This window comes from Elaeis guineensis, chromosome 13 (assembly GCF_000442705.2).
Source record: "Elaeis guineensis isolate ETL-2024a chromosome 13, EG11, whole genome shotgun sequence".
Taxonomy (NCBI): Eukaryota; Viridiplantae; Streptophyta; class Magnoliopsida; order Arecales; family Arecaceae; genus Elaeis; species Elaeis guineensis.
In genome coordinates, this window is record NC_026005.2 from 70,394,834 (window position 1) to 70,417,112 (window position 22,279).

Here is a 22,279-nt window from a genome sequence, read left to right on the forward strand (position 1 = left end):
GAGTATCTCTTTTCCTTTTTAATCAAATGAGAATTCTCGGAGAAACTTCTCATGAGCCAAGCTTGAGTTGCTTATAAATGGCACAATTAAACATTTTTTGCCCTGAGGTCCAGGTCATAGCAATCAAGAGTCAAATCCAACTTAGTCTTGGTTCCCTATTCCTTTTCCACAGTAGAAGACTAGCAAGTCAACCCAGGTTTAATTGTCTTGGAGTCTAGGATTATCTTTGAGGACAACAAAGCAATGCATAGAGTGGTCCAGGTCATTGGTCTATGAAGGGCATTGTAAATAGAATCCATAACTTCACCAAATAGGAACATCAAGATAGTGCCAACACATATGGCAATAATTAGCTTCATCAAAAAAGAACCCTGACAGTTTCTTTTTTTTTTTTTTCCCTTTGCTGAAATAAAATCTAAATTTTTCTTCATCCTCTTCTCATTCTCTTATGTAAATTATAAGCATTGCTCACATTTTAAATATTGTAGGTTGGAGCATACGCCATGCCACATTTGGAAGTATTTTAGAGGTTGAGATGCAACACCAAGATTCACACTAAAGGTGAGAGGATAGAGATGGACTCTCCAATCCAAAAATAGAAATTTAACACCCAGGTGCTTTCGTCGTAAGCAAAATGTGTCTCTAACACATTAGGCTAGACTAAGCATGCATTATAGTATTTCAAAAAATTTCAAAATAATTCTTTTAAAATATTTTTTAAATATTGACTTTTGATAAAAGTTCAACAAATTAGTTTCAGGAAATCAACCATATATTGGCAGATCTTGGCCTGCATCCTTTTTGGGATCGAATCATAGTAATTATTTTCAAAAGAAAAAGTTGGATGTTTGGAGCTAGATAGGTGATTAGGCTTCTATACTGTAGGCTGGATAATAATTTATACTACTGAACTTTCCAAGTTTAGGCCTAATATGCCCTAATTATGCTAGATTATGAATTCAGTTGAAATTTCCTTGTACACTTTAACTACGATTATAGCCATGCAACTATATCGAGTGATGCATCTATCTAGAGGGTTCCATACCTATCTCTCTATCAATTTGTTTATCAATTTGTGTGCACACATGCATGCACATGAGTGCATGTCTAAAGATTATAATCTATTTGCAATGGCCAAGAATTGTGTTAAAATGGACACTTGTTTGTGGTGCCATTCCTTAAGAGAAAGAAAAGAACAAAAATGAGTCATCTTTTACAACAAAAACTGCAGTACCAAATCGCTGCGCACAATGGTCTTTCTCCTGTTAAGACCTTGGCTCATCTTTTCACGAAATCCAAGTCCATATTTAGCAAAGGTATCCAAGCTTGGTTTCTAAAATAGATTTTGAATCTGGCCTCCTATGACCCACATACACTATCAAATTTATATGGCTTACTTTTGTATAAAACCGTCTTGGTTTTGGTCTCAACCATGTTCACTAGGGATTCTCTATTTCAATTCAGACCCTTAACCTTGGCTGTATCTTTGAGGTTATGATGGTCGCAAATAAATACACACAGGTGGTTCTGATCTTCTTTTGGGATCTCTTTAATCTTGATTTCATTTATGTTTTCATGTTTCTGCATATCCTGGTTTCATATCTTTGTCTGGAGATATAGTTCTTGTCATGTGTAAGGTTTCATTGTTGCATTTATTATGTCACACTTGCATTAAATTGCTTTTCCTCAAGCTTCAATATGGCATTTGCTTTAAAAAATTCCAGCTGCTATGAGGCTGCAGTGCTGGTTGTATGAAATTCACATCCAACCTAGTTTGAAAGTAATCGGTATGTCGAGCGCATGCATGGATGAACATGGGCATACCAATGTTTGTAATTATATACTCAAAGTTTATGAAGGGTTTATTTCTAGATAACTCAGGTATGATGTAGATGCATTCCAACATATGGTCCCCTTCTTCCCTTGAGGCAAAACATCTGGGCTCACAAGATTGCCGTAAATGCTGTCACTTTCCTAGTACCAACCACCTTCAAGATTTTCATCTCTCATAGTCTTATGTATTTAACATTGAATGGCGACATGGTATGCTAGTTTTGCTTGTAATGCTTCAACTCAAAGCATTGGTTTTTGGAATTTTTTCGGTAAAAAATAGAAAGCATGTGCATTAGGTTTGTTCATGAAAACATCTAATTAAATGAAATAATTACTGATCACAAGAGATGTGACCACATATTAACACTTTACCATAGTCTGTCAAATAGATTATCTAATCAAAAACTTCCATACTGAACTCCCATTTATAATTTACAGCCCCTAACAACTGTAAGGCCTCAAGTCATATCTGAAAACGGCCAACCAATCATGGAACAAGAAAAATAGGATAGAATAATAAGAAAAGAAACTTGCAACACACAAAACACTCAATTTACAACCAAAAGGGTAAGCAATTCAGTGTTGCATCGACAAAGATGGTGGCTTTCTAACTGGTTACTTCCTTGCATTCTCAACAAGTTTCATGAACACTGCTTCACCAAGATCAAGCCCACACACATCTGCTAGTTGAATGAGGTAGAGCAGCTTTATTTAGAGCTCCTCCTCGAGGTGCTCCTTATCATAAGAAGTCCAATCAGGGAGCCCCTTTGCAACCTCACACTTCCATTGGAATATCTCAGAAAACTCTCCAACCTCTCCAACATATGTAGTAGAAATAAAAATGGTAAGAGAGAGATTTTAGAGAGGAATGGCAATGGCTTATGGATCTTTCCTAGTGTATTGCGTTTGTCCAGTGGAGCACTTGGATGCTCCTTTCAAATGGAAATGATGTGAGGACATGAACAAAAGGTGCATGTCTCCCTTGTTCTCATCCATGACTAGATGTCACTCTAAATCTGCTGTCAGTGTTGGAGTATGTCTTGTTCTCCCTCACCATTTAGGAGTTAGTGGATGGTCGAGCTAGATATTCCTCCTTCTCTTTTTTTTCAACTGGAGACTAAGCTCCCCATAGATTGTGAATTCCATTAAAAAGCCAACCATTAGATCTCTCCTAGACTATGTTTACGAAAATTACTTTTTGTAGCATCAAAATTCATGGTACATTTTCTTCGAGAAATATGAGCTGGAAGATTTGTGCTGAGCCTTGGAGTATATGTGTACAATGTATTGAGCTTGTGCCAACTGAAATAATTGGACCACATATAGATGGCTAGCCAAGGCTTGAAAGGACCCTGTTCCAGAGGATGGAATAAATTCCCTTTATTATAATAGGCATCCAGAGTTATTTTAAGGGTTATCAGACCTGATATTTGCTATTAAAACCATTGCTACAGAGGAACCCCACATTCCTATGTTTGGAAGTTAGGTTTAAAGGCAGATGGCTTGACATGCCTTATTGGTAGTTTGGTCTCCCTTAGTTACTAGGATGCTTCTGTTGGAAACTTTTTTTCTTCTGCTTGGGAGGCCAAGTGGCATACTTTTCAGTTTTCATTATTATCTTCACATTGCTTTTCCATGCTACTTTTAAGATTCCAAAATTTTCATATTCCATTAAATCCTTTTTTTAAAATTGCCACAAGAGAAAATTTCAATTTGCTTAGAAAATATAAATTTCAAAAGTTGGATCAAACTTTCAGTCCTCAAATGGGATATGACATGGCTTTCATCTACTGAGACGCAACCCTTGGATCCCAGGTGGAAGTTTGGCACCTCGTTAGGGTTAAAGAAAGGGTTTTATTTTGCAAATAACCTACCATGTATGCCTGAGAAATAGAGGAGACCCATAAGTTGTGTTGGGTTTGTTCAGGACTAATTGGGTTAGATCATTTTTCCCCTCCATATATTTCTCCAAATTTTTGTTGCATCCATACCCAACTCAAGCAAAAATCAAGTCACAATTCCTGGGGTTTGGATTTCAATATGTGGGTCAGATCCAAGTTGTCTTGTACAAATTCAAATCTAGTTCAACATAGATAGGAGCTCTAGTCTTCCAATAAGGAAGCACAAAGTAATTACATATGACATAATCCAATAGCACCCCCCACAGGAATTCCATAAAATATAGGTGACCAATGACTTTGATTATGAATGGAAAAAAAAAAAAAAAACATTTCATAAGAACATTGAAACATGCATTTCCATAAAAGATGCATGAAGATCAGCTGAATTTGGTGACACTATCATATTTTAAGAGAAAATTAATTCCACATCCCTTGTTTGACTGTCCTTTTAACTATTAGAGCCAATTACTTTTCATTTTAATCAACAATAGATTAATTCTAAACACATTTGTGCCTTGTTTCACACACACAAATATTTTTGAACACTAGTGAAAAAAAAAAAAATTTAAAATTCAGCTACCATAGAAATGAGGGATCGGTTGTTGAATTATCTCGATCAACATGCCCCAATTGTTAAATGGTTGGCAAACCATGACCAGAGGTTAGGTTGCCCTTCTTCTCATGAACTAAGATCATTGGCCTCAGATACCAGCATGGTCCTCACTCTTGATGTACAATTGCGGTCAATTGCAGGAATCTAATAACCAAATGAAAAGAATAAATGAACTACATCCAGTGAGATGGTCAAGTGTCTCATTTGACCCCATGTTAGGTAAGCAGATCAAGAGCCCAGGGACCATTCTTTTCAAGAATTACTTCCAAGGCACTTTATGCTAAGAGCCACACTTCTCTCTTGATTCCAAGGGTATAGGAGATCTTCCTCCCTTTAGAGTCACCACACACCCTCTGTTCCCCAGCAAGGCCAAAGGCCCGCTCCCACATCCCAACACTCCCTCCAAAAATCCCTCTTTTATTTCCTCCTTCAACTTGCTCGCTCTCCCAACCACAGCACCCATAAAATAACCTCAAGTTACCCATCCCAACTACATTCCTCTTGACCATCTCAGCAGCACAATACAATCTCCTTCACCACCTCCTCAAAGACCCCGCTGCTCCCCACCTTTGGGGCCCACCAAGAAAAGACCCTCCTCCAATGACCCACTGAAGGATCAGGGCCGGTCCAATAATACCCGCATCGATGTCCAAATTCGTTGTCTGGGCCTCCTTGATGGACATGAGATGTGACCAGTTGAATATGACACCGATCAGCCCCAATGGGCCCGTCGATGACGATCCTCTCGAATATACAAACAATCATCGAGCTTCCCAGTGGCAATGAGGAGAGTGACAGAATCATCTTGGAAGGAGACTTAACAATTGTGATAGATATCCTGGATAAATTGTCATGATCCTTCTTAGCATACGATACTTTGAAATATAAGGACTCTTTGTGCTATGGTGCCTAATATCTGTTATCACTATATTATGGAGAAAGCAAGTCAAGTTGCTCATTTCTTGGCAAACCATGCAAGTGTGAAGCGCCATGAAGCAGTTTGGAATAATAGTCATCCCACTTACCTCTTTAATTAGAGTGGAAGCTCGGGGAGCTGATTAATGGCTTGGCAACATCATCCAGTGACTGTGATCTGAGATTGCAACCTGTTAGTTTGCAGTTACCAGCAGATGTTAGAACTCTAAATTAACGGAGAAGAAACACTACTTACCATGCTCAAGAGATGGGCTTCAGACATGTGAACTTGGCCCTATTAGACTATGAAGCCCAATGAATTGATACTACTTATCAATTATTAGAGGAATTCTTTGTACACCGCCTGCGGTATAAAAAATCCAACGTGGAACACACCACCTCGTTTAGCGATGAAAATATTCTTTCTTCTTTTTGACATTCCATAAAAAAATTATGACATCCTTTATAGGAAGTCATAATTTCAATGCAAGATGGCATAATATTTATACAGGATATCATAATTTTTTTGAAAGAAAAAAATATTTTCGTTATTCAAAATTTTAAATGAAAAAATAAAATATAAATATTAAATACATGTTAAAAATTAATTATCACGTGACTCGATAGAATAAAATGATGCGTTTTACGATGGATGTTCTACACCGCGAGCGGTGTACAAAGAATTTCCCTCAATCATTATGGGGTCAAAGTCTGTGGGCATTTCCCTAAAGAAACTCAATAATGTATTTTAATTTACCGAGAATTGTGCGAGCCTTTTTTTTTTTTTCTTTTGTTTATACTTACTTCAGACTGGCTGATTCCAATAGACTAAGCATGCTTCATTTAATACAATCTAAAACCAACATTACTAATAAATATATATATTTGACCATATTTAATCCATCAAGGGTTAACTCATAATAACTATTGATTACAAATAGTGCTTTAATTTTTATATTTTGTTGAGCCTGATTATAGACTATTCTGTAGATATTGACCACATCGAACAACATGGCTTATTTTTTATTAACATAAATGCAGCGTCTTACGAAACTAATTAATCCCGAATAATTCTACACAAGCTGATCTCACCAAGTCAAGAAACAGATATGCGGTTGGTGCAGGAAAGTGTTTAAGAGCAGATATTTAATGGTTCTTAAGAAAAAACCGAGAGGACCTAAGCTCTTAAAGAAAAGCATAACCTATTATCCGAAAAGACAAATACAAGAAAAAACAAAACAAAAAGTTTACAAAAAATATCAAGCTGTTCTTTTGTTAGGTCACAAATTAATATTTTATCAAAAATTTTTTATTCCTATTAAAAATGAAGATTTGATCAGGTTATAGCAGAAGAATGACCTCCAACGGTTCTATGGAGCCCTCAGCCGAACCTTTCTTATGGAAGAGGAGCAGTTTGGGCTTGAGGTTGGAACCTAGTCTAGGGTTTTGTTAAAGGATTTAGAAGTGAGGAAACAGGATACCTCCCTTGCTGCTAGGCAATGAACTCTGATACAAGTTTGCGTGATCAAGGATAAAGAAGGATGGGGAGCTATGAATTTATACAAGGACAAATACATAAAAGCTATACCACAAGAATTTGAGTCCAACTTCTTAAAAAAATAAAAATCTAGGGAGCAGGCATAGGGTAGGATGTAAGTTTAGAATCCCTCACCATTCAGGAATAATAAAAATAAAAATAAAAAGAATGAAAAAAATCCTTCTTGGACACTTAAGAAATCTACAGTTCCCTCCATTTTCAACCTCTGAATCATTTTTTTTTTTTGATGGAAAATGGAAGGGAGGTCCATCCGATGTATCATTGTGAATTGATATTTATATGAGGTTCTTTTACAACGCATTGCTGTTGGGTTATGGGTCAATTACCCTTCTACATGAAAGCAAAGAGAGAGAATGAGCATCTGTCAAGCTATTCTTTCAGCCTTCTGGCTTTCTTTCCTTTATCCATTTCTATCCCTCTTTAATATCGAAACTACTATCTCAAGATAGCGCTTGTTCCGCAGCAAGCCAGCGTCCCTTCTTGTGCCGAGATGACTAATCGACTGAAGATGGCACTTTGGAGGTGGGCTTCAAAATGGAATAGGCTCTTGTTCCGTTCCTTCCATATCATCCAGCACACTGTCCCTACTATGGTATCCCATATTTTTGATTTGATTTGGCTTGGAAGTGAGTGTCTTTGCTCTCTCCAAAAATTGTCGATGGTGTTGAAGTTAAGATTAATGTTAAGCTTCGTCTGATACGGTCCAGATTTGCTTGGCGAAGATGCATGCTGCAAATAGGTGATCTACTGTTTCCTCCTCTTCTGCACAAAGCGCTGAGTTCGTAGATTCTTCGCTATCAGGATTTTGTTTTCAAAAAGAGCCAGTTGAAGATTTTTAGTTTTGATGGAAGAAGTATTTTCCGTAATATCGATGTGATATAGGACGTTATTCCCTCATGTGAGAGCTGATTATAGCAATTTCTAGTCGAGTCTCTCCCTCTCTCATCCTATTTCTATATTACTTTATCAAGTGAGGCTATTAAAGTCACCTCGAGTAAGAGGTTTGCAAGCTGATTTACTTTAGCTTCAATGAATCTGTTTAATGTATCCCTAAAAAGTGTCCTCTTATCGCTGTGATTGAAAAAATTTGCAACCGAGATATCTAGTTCCGATGTCAACATGAAGAGTTCTGAAAATGTTTCTTGAAGTGGTGAATCAGCCATCCACTGATCCCTCCAAAATGAAACTAACTTTCCATCACCCACCCCGAAACGACAACTTTTGTGGAAAAAAAATCTTTCACCTTCAGTACACTCTTCCATCTTATAGAGCCATATTTACTTTGGTTTGGATTTATGCCATTCGATGGGCAGTTTCTATAGTGTAGGTTCAATACTAGGCTCTGCCAAGGCTTTGTGTGTTCAGTGAATAAGTGCCACCATCTTTTCATCAGACAATTTTGGTTGAAGATTCTTAAATTGATAATCCCCAACCCCCCTAGGTATTTTGGTCTGCAAACTTTTTTCCATCTCACCAAACAATGAATTCCAGTGCAATGCTTATCTCCTCTTCATAGGAATTCACTTCTTTTCCGATCTATTTTTTGAATGATCTCTTGTGGTAGTGTGATGGCCCGGCCCGATAACAAATTCCAGCCCATGTAACAAAGCCCAAAAAAAAAAAAAAAAACAGAAAAACAGGAGAGAAGACTCCCGAAGGGAGTCTTCTTCCTCCTTTCGCCGGCTCCCAATCGGAGTTGGAGACGAGCTCCCTCCGGCCCTATTTAAGGAGGAGATCCCTCCTCTCCTCTTTCCATCGAAGATTCTAAGCCCGATCGGCGGCAATCGCCGAAAAATTTCCGTAGAAGACCGACCTGTGCCCATCCAATTTGCTCGTCGGAAAAACCTCGCCGGCGTCGAAGGTAAGCCTCCTCCCCTTCCTCTCTTCTCCCCTTCCTTCCCGTGCCGATGTGCACGCTCGCCGGCGACCGGAGTCGCCAGATTTTGTTGCGGAAGAACCTTTCTTTTTTGCCATTTTTTCGATGCCGGTGGTCACCGCCGACCACCGATTTTGGCCTCTTCTCATCGTTGGGTCGCTCCCCTCCTGCTGACGGCCGCCCCACGCCGACTGCGCCGCCAGTCGGAACACCAACGAGGGGACCTCACGGTCCCCTGTTTCGGCCCAAAAGAAACCCATGGGAAAAGAAGAAGAGAAGAAGAAGAAGAAGAAGGAAAAGAAAAAGAAAAAGAAAAGAAGAAGAAGAAAAAGAAAAGAAAAAAAGAAGAAAAAGAAAAGAAAAAGAAAAGAAAAAGAAAAAAAAAAGAAAGAAGAAAAATAAAATAATAATAATAATATAATAATAATAATAAATAGGATTTTCTCTCCTCTCTCTTCCGTGAAGGAAAAAGAAAAAAAAAGAGAAAGAAAGAAAAGAAGAAAGAAAAAAAATAAAATAAATTAATTTATAAATAATAAAATATGAGAAAGAGAGTTTCTCTCTTCCCTCTCTTCCTTCAGCCTGAACTAGTATTTTCTCTCTCTAGAATTGGACTCTCTCTCTAGAATTCTTTCTCTAGATTATTTCTCTCTCCTAAGATTTTCTAAAATTTTGAGAAGAATGATGATGAATTTAAATGATCCTAGTGATGGATTTTTGATTTTGATCGTCGGACGGTACACCGACATCCACTTTGATCAGATCAGGTATTTTTAAGATTTTAATTTTATAATTTTATTAAATTATCCACATGATAATCTTAGCATGATTTGATCTGATCGATCGGATTTGTTGAATCATATTGTCTGAAGAATTCAAGATGAGCTTTCTCTCTCTAGAATTTTTTCTCTCTAAAATATTCTCTCTCTTGATTGATTCTCTCTCTAAAAAGGTTAGTGAATGAAGAAATTTCTTTTAATAGTCCTGATCTGATTCTAATGAAGAATCCTGATCCATGATTGTCAGACAGCGTACTGGCACCCACCTTAATCAGACCATGAATCTTTAGATTTGATCATCCATGATTTCGATCTAGCCATGACTTGATTTGATCATGTTGATTTCACCAATCGAGATATTAGACCAATCGTAATGTTGGATTGTGTCATCTGATCAATTCGAATTGTACCTCATGAATTCTCTCTCCTCTGATTTTCTCTCTCTACTTGATTTTATGAAATCGATGAAGAAACCTCGATCCTATCACTTCTTATCCGATTTGATCCGATAGTCAAACTTTGGATCGTTTAGGTCCTAATTAGATTTTGATTAGATGAAATTAGATGATCAGACCCAGTCTAAACCGTTGAAATATGGTATTCGTATTCTTTCTAATTATTGAATATGATTCTGTATAGGATTATGGATGTTTGACCATGGGATATCGCAATATGATCTACGAACAGAATTTTTGAAAGAAAAATTTATAGAATTATGTGGATTTATTGGAATCGTTCGAGGTAAGTAATGCTTCACTTTTTTTAGATTTATCGATAAATTATAATATATTTTTCTGACATGATTTGTAAAACGATGCATGAATTGGATGAATGGTATTTTGTTATGAAAACATCTTATTTGAAATGTTATGATGAAGCATGATTGAACATATTGATTTCATGATGCATTATATTGATTGATTTCGATACTACATGATTATATGTTTTATTATCGAAATTTGAATATGAAATATGATTTATGAAAATTATGATATAAGAAACATTATGAATTGACAACCTGACTACGTAAAGGACCCCGCCAATGGGGTATATATGTTGGCAATTGATTGTCCTGAGGGTTTATGTCGCCAGCGAGACCAGCGACATGTCGCCAGAGATACCAGCACAAACCGCAAGTGAGACCAGCGGTTCCAAAGGACATGGCTGCCAGATGATTCGCAGCCTACCGCAAGCAGATATGCGGTATTATGACCCTGCCATAGAAAAATATGGTCATAGCTCATGGTTGACGAAAAGAATTTAAGAATGAAAGAAATTGAAATTTGAAAAGAAACTTAATTTTCAAAAAAGAAATGAATTTGGCATGAATTATGTTGCATAATTGAAATTGATTTTGAATTGATGAACTCTATATGCTTATTTTCTATAAATGATGATTTACTTAAATGCCTGATGAAATCTGTTGAAAAGTGATCATTGCTTACTGGGCTGTCTAGCTCATTACCTCCTATTTTTATTGTTTTTACAGATGTTGAGGAATTAAGACGATACAAGATATAAATGGAAGAGTGATCAGAAGCAGAATCCTATACTTTTATTTTAGGTTGAAAGTTTATTGAATTTGATGTAAGGCCTATGAATCATTGTTGAATTTATTGAGACATTAAAGAAAAAAAAATTTAGGTTGTTATGTTTTGAATTTAAATTATTGACTAATTATTCCCTGTTGTTTTAAGATACATGATAAGATGCCTTGCATGCTTATGGAAGAGTTTTAAATGAGTATGCGGCGGTTGCCATGACCCTCGATTCACAATCTCGGATCGGAGGCGTGATAATTAAAGTGGTATCAGAGCATAAGTGGATGAATTATGAAACATAGAATCAGATATAGAATGGGTGTAAGTGGATGGACACCAGGAACATTATAGTGTAGATCTTTGATGATTGTAGTGGGAGAAATATTTATAAATTTTGATTAAATATTGAGATTATGTATAAAAAGATTGCAAGAGATTATGACATATGGAGTTTAAAATATGATGGATAATCTATGGATCATGATATGATTAGTTAGATCTTGATCGAAAGTAATCCCAAAAGGATTGATATAAAATTTTATTGTGCATTATAGTTATTAATTTGATCATTGGTTATTCAAGTGAATCGTTAGTTCAAATTCGATGTGAGAATAATACTATGATATTACTTCTAGTTGAGAAGTTGACTATTATTGGAAAGATAAAGATTTGATAATAAAATGTTGTTCCAGAATGGGCTAAGAATTTTTTTTTTTTATGATGCTTGATTGGAATATTTATCGAAAGTTAACTTGGTATGTGGATCATATATAAAGTGGCATATTAGGATGAATGCATATTTAAGGATATTGCAAAGAAACCTATTTCTTATTGATGAAATTGATTATGAGGTTGAAGGATATTCATCATACTGGAATCTTTAATCATTATCCTTAGATCTAAATAATGGATCTTATTATGTCTCTTGGAGACTACATGATGTGTATGAAATTTTAATTTAAAGATTTCGTATCTAAGTTGATCAAGAGATTTTCTGATATTATTGTTGAGGTTGTTAATGAAAAAAATTGATATCTTCAGATTAAGATAAAAGATCTGATTTATATTTATTTTAGGTTAAGGGATCCATGTGAATTTATAATTTAAAAATTTTAGATTTAGGAATTGGTATGGAGTTCCTTTGCTTTTGTTAACGAGGTCCCTAATTGAATCTACTATTAAATGGAGATTTATTTTTGAGGCTTGTATGATCGTTGTGAAAAGATACGTGATAGATATTAAAGATTTTGATTATAAAAATTTTAGAAAAAAAATAATGATTTGAAATTCTTATATATTCTGATTATGTCCAAATTTGGTGGAGCATCGAAAGATTTTCTCGTTGATTTGACTTATAAAGATTTTGATTTGAAAATTATCGAATTGAATTGATATGAGAATTAAGATTTGATTCATATTGATTATAGTAAATCTATATAATGGTTTTAAATATGATATTGGACTCAAGGGTTAATCAAGATTATTGCATACCAGTAAAAGTATGAATGAGAATCGAAAGTTAATCTTTGACTTCAATTGAAATTTAAAATTTTAGATCTTTTTATTAATAAGATAAAAAATAATTTGATCAAAAAAATTTTTGACGAACCTAAGAAATTTTGATTGTTAGATCAGAGTGCGCAGCGAAAGCATGGTAATCTGACTACTTTGAGTAAGTCAGGAATGTTGATTCTTTGAGTCAAAGAATTATGATAGATGATATAGTTTGATACAAAAAATTTATTGATATTAGAAAGAATAATATTTTAAAATTTTGAATTATTTTAGATATCCTAATGTGATTTTTAAAAGTAGTGCTTCCACCTACTATGCTACAAAAATATTTAGCATCTTAATTCTAGGATGAGTGGATCCTTGATTTTTGATTTTAGATTTTAGATTTTCTCTATCCTAGAATTAAATTTTATAATTCTCTATTTATTAGGAAGAATTTGAGATTGTTTAATGAATGATGATTTCGATCTTAGATTATTATACTCAAATATTTATCTCCATGATATAATAAAATTTGAAGTTTGGACTCTTTTGATCATTATTATTTTTCTGACTGAATAGAAAAGATTGAGGTTATCTATTGATATTGACGATTGTTCTATAAAAGATGGATTGGAGTTATTCATAATTTGATAATGAATCGATTAATTAAGAGTTGTTAATATTTAGATAAAAAAATTGATATACTTACTTAGAATAGAGACATTGATTTTAATTATAAGAAAAAATATAGTTTTGATTTAGATCAATTTTTGAGTTATTGATTTTTATTATGGAATGACTTAATGATAAAATTTGCTTCAAGAATTAGAATATTTAAGAGTTTGAGAGTTTGAGTAAAAAATTTTGATGACTAAAATAGTGATATTGATTCAATCAACAATGGTGATATTGATCTTTATGAAATGACTTAATGATGAAGTTGCATCAAGAAATAAAATATCAAAAGTTCGAGAATGAGATTGAAATAATAAATCTTCAACCTTTGAAAGTACGAATAAGAGAAAATATTTTTAAATTTTGATTGATTGGGATGTCATCATATGATTCATAGAAGTATGTTTTCCTATTTATGATGGGTTGAAATTAAGAGTGGTTAATATTTTGAAATAAAAAAAAATGAATAATGATGAATGAAGTTCTTATGCAAGAATAGAGACATTGACCTTCTTCTATTTATAAGAGATAGATTTGATTTTAATTTGAGTCATGAGATATTGAACATTAATTTTATAGAAAATGAGATCATAATTTCAAAATCTTGAAATGTTGAAAATCTTTGAGATGTTGATCTTGATAAATAAGAAAATGAATGGTTCTATTTCAGATCGATATTTGATGTACCGACTTTTTCCTTATGAAATGATTTAAGAATGAATTTATATCAAGAATTAGAATATTGAAATATTTGTGGATGAGATTCAAGTAAAAACTATGAAGACTCAGACAAGAAAAATTTCGAAGACGAAATTTTTTTTAGAGGGAAGAATGTGATGCCCGGTCCGATAACAAATCCCAGCCCATGTAACAAAGCCCAAAAAAAAAAAAACAGAAAAACAAGGGAGAAGACTCCCGAAGGGAGTCTTCTTCCTCCTCTCGTCGGCTCCCAATCGGAGTCGGAGACGAGCTCCCTCCGGTCCTATTTAAGGAGGAGATCCCTCCTCTCTTCCTTCCATCGAAGATTCTAAGCCCGATCGACGGCAATCATCGAAAATTCCCGCGGAAGACCGACCTGTGCCCATCCACTTTGCTCGCCGGAAAAACCTCGCCGGTGTCGGAGGTAAGCCTCCTCCCCTTCCTCTCTTCTCCTCCTTCCTTTCCGTGCGATGTGCAGCTCGCCGGCGACCGGAGTCACGGATTTTGTTGCGGAAGAACCTTTCTTTTTTGCCATTTTTCCGACGCCGGTGGTCACTGCCGACCACCGATTTTGGCCCTCTTCTCATCGTTGGGTGCTCCCCTCCGCCGATGGCCGCCCCACATCGACAGTGCCGCCAGTCGGAACACCAACGAGGGGACCTCACGGTCCCCTGTTTCGGTCCAAAAGAAACCCACGGGAAAAGAAGAAGAAAAGAAGAAGAAGAAGAAGGAAAAGAAAAAGAAAAAGAAAAAGAAAAGAAGAAGAAGAAAAAGAAAAGAAAAAAAGAAGAAAAAGAAAAGAAAAAGAAAAAAAAAGGAAAAAAAAGAAAGAAGAAAAATAAAATAATAATAATATAATAATAATAATAAATAGGATTTTTCTCCTCTCTCTTCCGTGAAGGAAAAAGAAAAAAAAAAGAGAAAGAAAGAAAAGAAGAAAGAAAAAAATAAAATAAATTAATTTATAAATAATAAAATATGAGAAAGAAGTTTCTCTCTCTTCCTCTCTCCTTCAGCCTGAACTAGTATTTTCTCTCTCTAGAATTGAACATTCTCTCTCTACTTCCTCTCTCTAGATTATTTCTCTCTCCTAAGATTTCTAGAATTTTGAGAAGAATGATGATGAATTTAAATGATCCTAGTGATGGATTTTTTATCTGTGATCGTCGGACGGTACACCAACATCCACTTTGATCAGATCAGGTATTTTTAAGATTTTAATTTTTATAATTTTATTAAATTATTCACATGATAATCTTAGCATGATTTGATCTGATCGATCGAATTTGTTGAATCATATTATCTGAAGAATTCAAGATGAGCTTTCTGTCTCTAGAATTTTCTCTCTCTAAAATTTTTTCTCTTTGAAATATTCTCTCTCTTGATTGATTCTCTCTCTAAAAAGGTTAGTGAATGAAGAATTTTTTTTAATAGTCCTGATCTGATTCTAATGAAGAATCCTGATCCATGATTGTCAGACAGCGTACTGGCACCCATCTTAATCAGACCATGAATCTTTAGATTTGATCATCCATGATTCCGATCTAGCCATGACTTGATTTGATCATGTTGATTTCATTAATCGAGATATTGGACCAATCGTAATGTTGGATTGTGTTATCTGATCAATTCGAATTGTACCTCATGAATTTTCTCTCCTCTGATTTTCTCTCTCTACTTGATTTTATAAAATCGATGAAGAAATCTCGATCCTATCACTTCTTATCCGATTTGATTCGATAGTCAAACTTTGGATCGTTTATGTCCTAATTAGATTTTGATTAGATAAATTAGATGATCAGACCTAGTCTAAACCGTTGAAATATGATATTCGTATTCTTTCTAATTATTGAATATGATTCTGTATAGGATTGTGGATGTTTGACCATGGGATATCGCAATATGATCTACGAACAGAATTTTTGGAAGAAAAATTTATAGAATTATGTGGATTTATTGGAATGCGTTCGAGGTAAGTAATGTTTCACTTTTTTTAGATTTATCGATAAATTATAATGTATTTTTCTGACATGATTTGTGAAACGATGCATGAATTGGATGAATGGTATTTTGTTATGAAAACATGTTATTTGAAATGTTATGATGAAGCATGATTGAACATATTGATTTCATGATGCATTATATTGATTGATTTCGATACTACATGATTATATGTTTTATTATCGAAATTTGAATATGAAATATGATTTATGAAGAATTATGATATAAGAAACATTATGAATTGACAATCTGACTATGTAAAGGATTCCGCCAATGGAGGCATATACGTTGGCAATTGATTGTCTGAGGGTTTATGTCGCCAGCGAGACCAGCGACATGTCGCCAAAGAGACCAGCGACAAACCGCCAGCGAGACCAGCGGTTCCAAAGGACATGGCTGCCAGATGATTCGCAGTCTACCGCAAGCAGATACGCGGTATTATGACTCTGCGACAGAAAAAATATGGTCATAGCTCATGGTTGACGAAAAGAATTTAAGAATGAAAGAAATTGAAATTTGGAAAGAAACTTGAATTTTGAAAAAGAAATGAATTTGGCATGAATTATGTTGCATAATTGAAATTGATTTCGAATTGATGAACTCTATATACTTATTTTCTATAAATGATGATTTACTTAAATGCCTGATGAAATCTGTTGAAAAGTGATCATTGCTTACTGGGCTGTCTAGCTCATTACCTCATATTTTTATTGTTTTTACAGATGTTGAGGAATTAAGACGATACAAGATATAAATAGAAGAGTGATCAGAAGCAGAATCCCTATACTTTTATTTTAGGTTGAAAGTCTTATTGAATTTGATGTAAGCCTATAATCATTGTTGAATTTATTGAGACATTAAAGAAAAAAAAATTTAGGTCGTTATGTTTTGAATTTAAATTATTGACTAATTATTCCGCTGTTGTTTTAAGATAACATGATAAGAAGCCTTGCATGCTTATGGGAAGAGTTTTCTATGAGTATGCGGCGGTTGCCATGACCCTTGATTCACAATCTCGGGTTGGGGCGTGACAGGTAGCATGAATGAGGACATCCAGTATATTGGGATGCAGCTTAGAACAGCATTGATCAGAGTCAGCCTTCTCCCAATTGATTATAGTCTCCCCTTCCAAGATTATAGCTTTTCGTCAATTTTTTCAATCAAAAAATTCCAGTATGTGGTCTTCGGTTTGGCTGTTTGAAGCGGGAAGCTGAGGTACTTAGTTGGAAATGAAGAATGAGAGCGGTCGAGTAGTTTGGCAAAATACTGGCATTGCTGCTGATGTATTCCTATTTCGATTATTGAGCTTTTTTTAAAATTGATCTTCAGTCCTGTATAATATTCATAGCAGTATAGGATAAATTTAATGTTGCATGAGTGTACCTTAAAGGTATCACTGAGGATGAGTGTGTTATCCCCATATTGAATGCAATGAATTTCTCTAGATGAGTGAGGATGGCCAATCCTTACAATAAGATCTTTGGTCACAGCTGTTTTAAGGATCCGGATGAGCATGTCTAAAATCAGAATAAAAAGGAGAGGGGAGAGATGGTCTCCTTGTTTGAGACCTCTCCTAGTTTGAATCCAATATGGAGGTTCCCCATTAACAATTTGTGCTACTTTGTTTCTGTGCAAGATTGCTTTAATCCAGGAGCACCATTTTGATCCGAAACCTCTCATTTTTAGTAATGTTAAGAGGAAATCTCATCGTATATTATCAAATGCCTTCTGAAAATCTATCTTCAGAAGCACACCTCTTTGTTTTGATTTTTTCTAAAATGAGACTAATTCCATTGCTGAGGCATAGCCATCAGTAATCTGCCTATCCTGAATAAATGCGGATTGGGATTCAGCAATAAGTGTGGCAATGTATTTTGATAGCCTTTTGGAAAGAACCTTTGAAAAAACTTTCATCACACCATTTATTAAGCTAACAGGTCTGTAGTCCCTCATAGATTTGCAGTTATTTTTCTTTAGGATCAAAACTATATGGTGTAGTTGAGCCTACCAAAATCTGCAGTGTTTGAATGTATTGCATTGAAGAGTTTGCAAATATCCTCTCTTGTGACAGTCCAAAATTTTTGGAAGAAGGTTGAAGTGAAGCCGTCTGGTCCCGAGGATTTATTTTTGGTAGTTCGAATATAGCCTCCTTAATATCCTGTTCTGAGAAGGGCTCCTCTAAGGTGCTCAAAATTTGTGATGTTTTCTTGATAGATTTTGTCCCATTCAATGTTCAATTCACTCTCCATTGCTGTTCCCAGAAGATCCGAGAAATATCTAATGAGCGCTCTTTGTATACGGCTTGATTCATGGGTTACCTCCCTCTCAAGCCCAAAAATGTGATAGTATTTTTTCATTTTCTCATGCTTGCCATGGCATGGAAGAATCTTGTATTTTGATCCCCATATTTTAGTTAGGATACTCGTGATCTTTGTTTCCAGATTATTTCTTCCGAGCAAAATATTATGTAATTGATTTTTTAAATTGTTTCTTTCCTCAATTTCCTTGCATTGTAGATTGCTGGTTTCTTCTTTGCTATCCAAGTATTGGAGTCTAGATTTGATCACTTCTTTTCTTTTTGAGAATGTTCCCATTCGTCCTTTTGTTCCACTATTTGAGATTATTCTTCAGAAACCGTAGTTTTATATTGATATTCTTTGCAGCATCGTCAGCAGAGGGTGCTTCTCTCCACCATTTGACAACCAGATCCTTGAAACCATCTATCTTGAACCCAAATTCTTCAAAACCAAATATCTTGCTGATTTTTTTCGGTCTACCTACGTCTAAAAGTAGAGGAACCTAAGTGGGGTTCTCTCTACGGTTAGACCATGTATATAAAAGTTAGTTGAGTTTTACCTCGATTAGGTAGAGACCATCAATGAAATCGTTGAGGTCTGATGGTGGTCCCTTTCTTTCCGATTGAAATGGTTGAAGTCACCCATGATAACCCAAAGGCCTTTCCATGTGCTCCTGATGAAATGAAGTTCCAGTAGGAAATGCTTCCTTGAGTGGATTCATTCAGCCTGTATACGTTGGTCAGGAGCCATCCTTGTGTAGTGCTCTGGTGTGCAGCCAGTGGGTGGTGGATAGGGAGAAGGACCCCTCATAGAATAATTCACCATGCATCACTTTTGAGTTCCAGTATGTGAGAATACCTCCAGAGGCCCCGTTTGAATTTTTAGCTTCCCATGTATCAAACCGACGCCCATAAATTTCTGAAATGATATTCTGAGCCACATCTTTAAGTTTGGTTTCCTGCACGCATACTATTTGGACTAGGAGGATAAAATGGTGTCCTGCACCATTCATTTCTTTTTCTTGAGGCCTAGGCCTCGTACATTCCATGTTATCAAGACACTATTACCAAACTATTATCTAGGTGGGGATCCGCTCTTTTGTCGTGGAGAAGTATTAATGGATATGTTTCCAATTGATCAAAGATGTAAAACATTGCAAAGCCTTGATAATGGAACACTCAGATTTGTCATTTGATACAGAGGGTTCCACTTGTGTGTGGCTCTGTAAGCAAAAGAAGGTGTGGTACATAAGTTTCATGACTTCTATCATAACAAAACACTTAACTATTTAGCTATATCTGCTTCTTGACTGATGAGAGATAAATCTACGCGACGGCTGCAGCATGCCATTTCCATACTCTTCAGCTTGCTGATTTCAGATGCTGTGGTTGAAGGGAACAGAATTCCACATTTGTGTCCCAGCTCTTTCATGTCTTTTGTAATGAGGGAGTTGAGGAAGAAGATGTCCTCCATTCCTAGCAAATTTTCCTCCAAACCTAAGAACTTTGCCTTCTTTTTTAGAGCCTTGCACTTCTCTTCAGGAGGCTGCGAGCTTTTCCTTGAAGACTAGCCACTGTAGGCGAGATGATGCTCTGAGAATCGTAAGATTCATGGCTGTAGGTGACCGTTGGTTCTAGGGATGGTAAGTTTTCCGTGTGGTGAGATGACAGATGGCTTCTGAGAGATAAGAGATGAGGAGAAAATGATGAGCTACACTTGGTCTCTGAATCAAATTTATAAAAGCTATTCTTCTTGGCTTCGAGGGTGAATCAAGCTTGATGATTAACTTGCATAAGAGTGTTTGAGTGTTTCAATAAAACATGTATAAACATGAGCAAGGAGAAAAAGTTGGCTGCTTCTAGGTGCTTGAATTGAAACGTTTGCAACTTCCCCTCTAGCTACTTGGATTTACTCCTCGCAAAAGACTACTAAGCATTGGTATACGCTCTTGGAAAAAATGGAGAGAAAGATTAGCATCCTAGAAAAGCAAGTTTCTATCACATCGTGGTAGATTAACACTGGTCGACACATTCATTTCAGCCTTACCAAGCTATTACATGTCAATAATAAAGCTGCTGAATTGGGTGCAAACAAGAATTAATGGTTGGCACAGGGTTTTGCTTTGGAGAGGAAAGGAAGAAGTCCGTGGTTTTAGTTGCCTAGTGAACTATCAGGACAGAGCATGGGGATGGAGGCCGGTTCATGCTTTTCTAGAGGTGTTACGATGGAGCATGGGAGCAGAGGCCTCCAGATTATTTAGCATCAAGGCCGTCTATATCATCTGTCAAATGTGGCTAGCTTAGAACAGCAGTGTCTTTGAGACGAGGTGGCAACCGACAGGTTCATTTGGAGAGAGTCTATCATCCATGAGTTCGACCCTATTGACTTGGGACATCTAGGACTCTCTTTGCGGTTCTGTAGTGCATCAATGGTAGTGCCGAATTTGTAATTCATAGTTCTGACTCTAGATTTATTGCTGCTGGTGGGATTCATTTTTGAGACCATCGTTTCTAGATGGAGTTGCAAGTGGCCTGAGAAGGCATGAGGGAGGATGTATCTCTGTGGACATCAGACATATCTATTATGAGGTGAACAGTACTGTCAATTGAGTTGCCATGTGATCGAGCATTTACGAGAAATCTTTTGAACTAATATTACTGTCCTTTTGAGATTTTTTTTTTAATGATCTTTTTGAATGTATTTGCAATAGTGTTGTATGAGTGCTCCATCTTATCCAAAGAAAAAAAAAAAAAACTACAAGAAAATGGTGTGTAAAGAGAAAAAAAAGGAGGGTTATATGTGAAATCTTATCTAATATGAACTCCCCACTAGCTAAATGGACATGGACAACTTAGGAAACTAGATTGCAAAAAAAAATTGTTTATGCTGAGGTATACCATGCCTGAAGAATGGGAATGAAAAATTTGAGGTAAGGCTGCAAGTGGGTCAAGTTGACCCATGACCCGACCCGATCAGATTTACGTAGATCTGACCCGAACCATTTTAAAGGATTTACGGATTCGAATAGAATTCTAAATTTAAACCCATTCCATTTTTCAGATCAGATCTAGATTTACTGAAATTTGATCCAACCAAATCCGTAGAAATTTTTGGGTTGATTTGAATCTTAAGATAAGTGATCTGATCTAATATAATCCGACCTGAACCCAATATGAGATCCGAACACTCACTTGAATGGTTGAATCCGAACCCATCCTAAGTCTCTCTCTCAGCCTTTTAGATACTCTCTTAAAATAAGATAATGCTCACTTTCCATTCCTAATCGCTCCTCTCCGTCTTCCAAGCTTCTTCTCGTTTGTGATCAATCTTCCTTCTCAAAAGGCAAATTTCTACACCAATGATATTTATTGCCGTTTTATTAAAATCATAGTATTGAAAAATAAAATTTTTAATATCTGGATACAAAAATAATAAGATAAAAATAATTTGACATATTACTTAGCTATAGGTTTTATTACATTTTACTTTATAGATTTCTTCTTCTAATCTGTTTAATTGATTTCTTTGATCTTAATTCAGATATTTTTATCTTATGGTTTCAAATCTATATTTTTTTATTTTATTTATTATAATTTTTTTTTCAAAAACTTACAAATTCAACCATTTTTATCAGTAATTTCAATTTTTATTGACATTCTTGAATTTTTTCACATATGTAAACAAAATTGAATTGGATCTCTCAGTTATAGGTGTATCTTAAATATTCATGATCAATTCCCTAATTATAAGATTTGATGAACTTTTCTGAAGCTAGATTTTTTAGGATGATATGTCAAGACTATAAGAAGACAATCTTCATTGTGCCGCTTGAAAGTTTAAGACATATAGACTCATAAAAAGAAGTTTGGATGAGAAGTGAACCCCATACCATTACTTACATAAATTTTTTTATTATCCTTTCTTATAGTTTTTAATATTTACTTGCAATTTATGCACAATTCTTCTTCTTGAAACTGGTATCATTTGTAATTGAATACAACAAATTTTTAACTACTTATTTCCTATAAATGAAAGAAGGACTGATTTATTAACAAAAAAAATTAGTTAAGTCCGACAGTAGTGCAAATAAGATT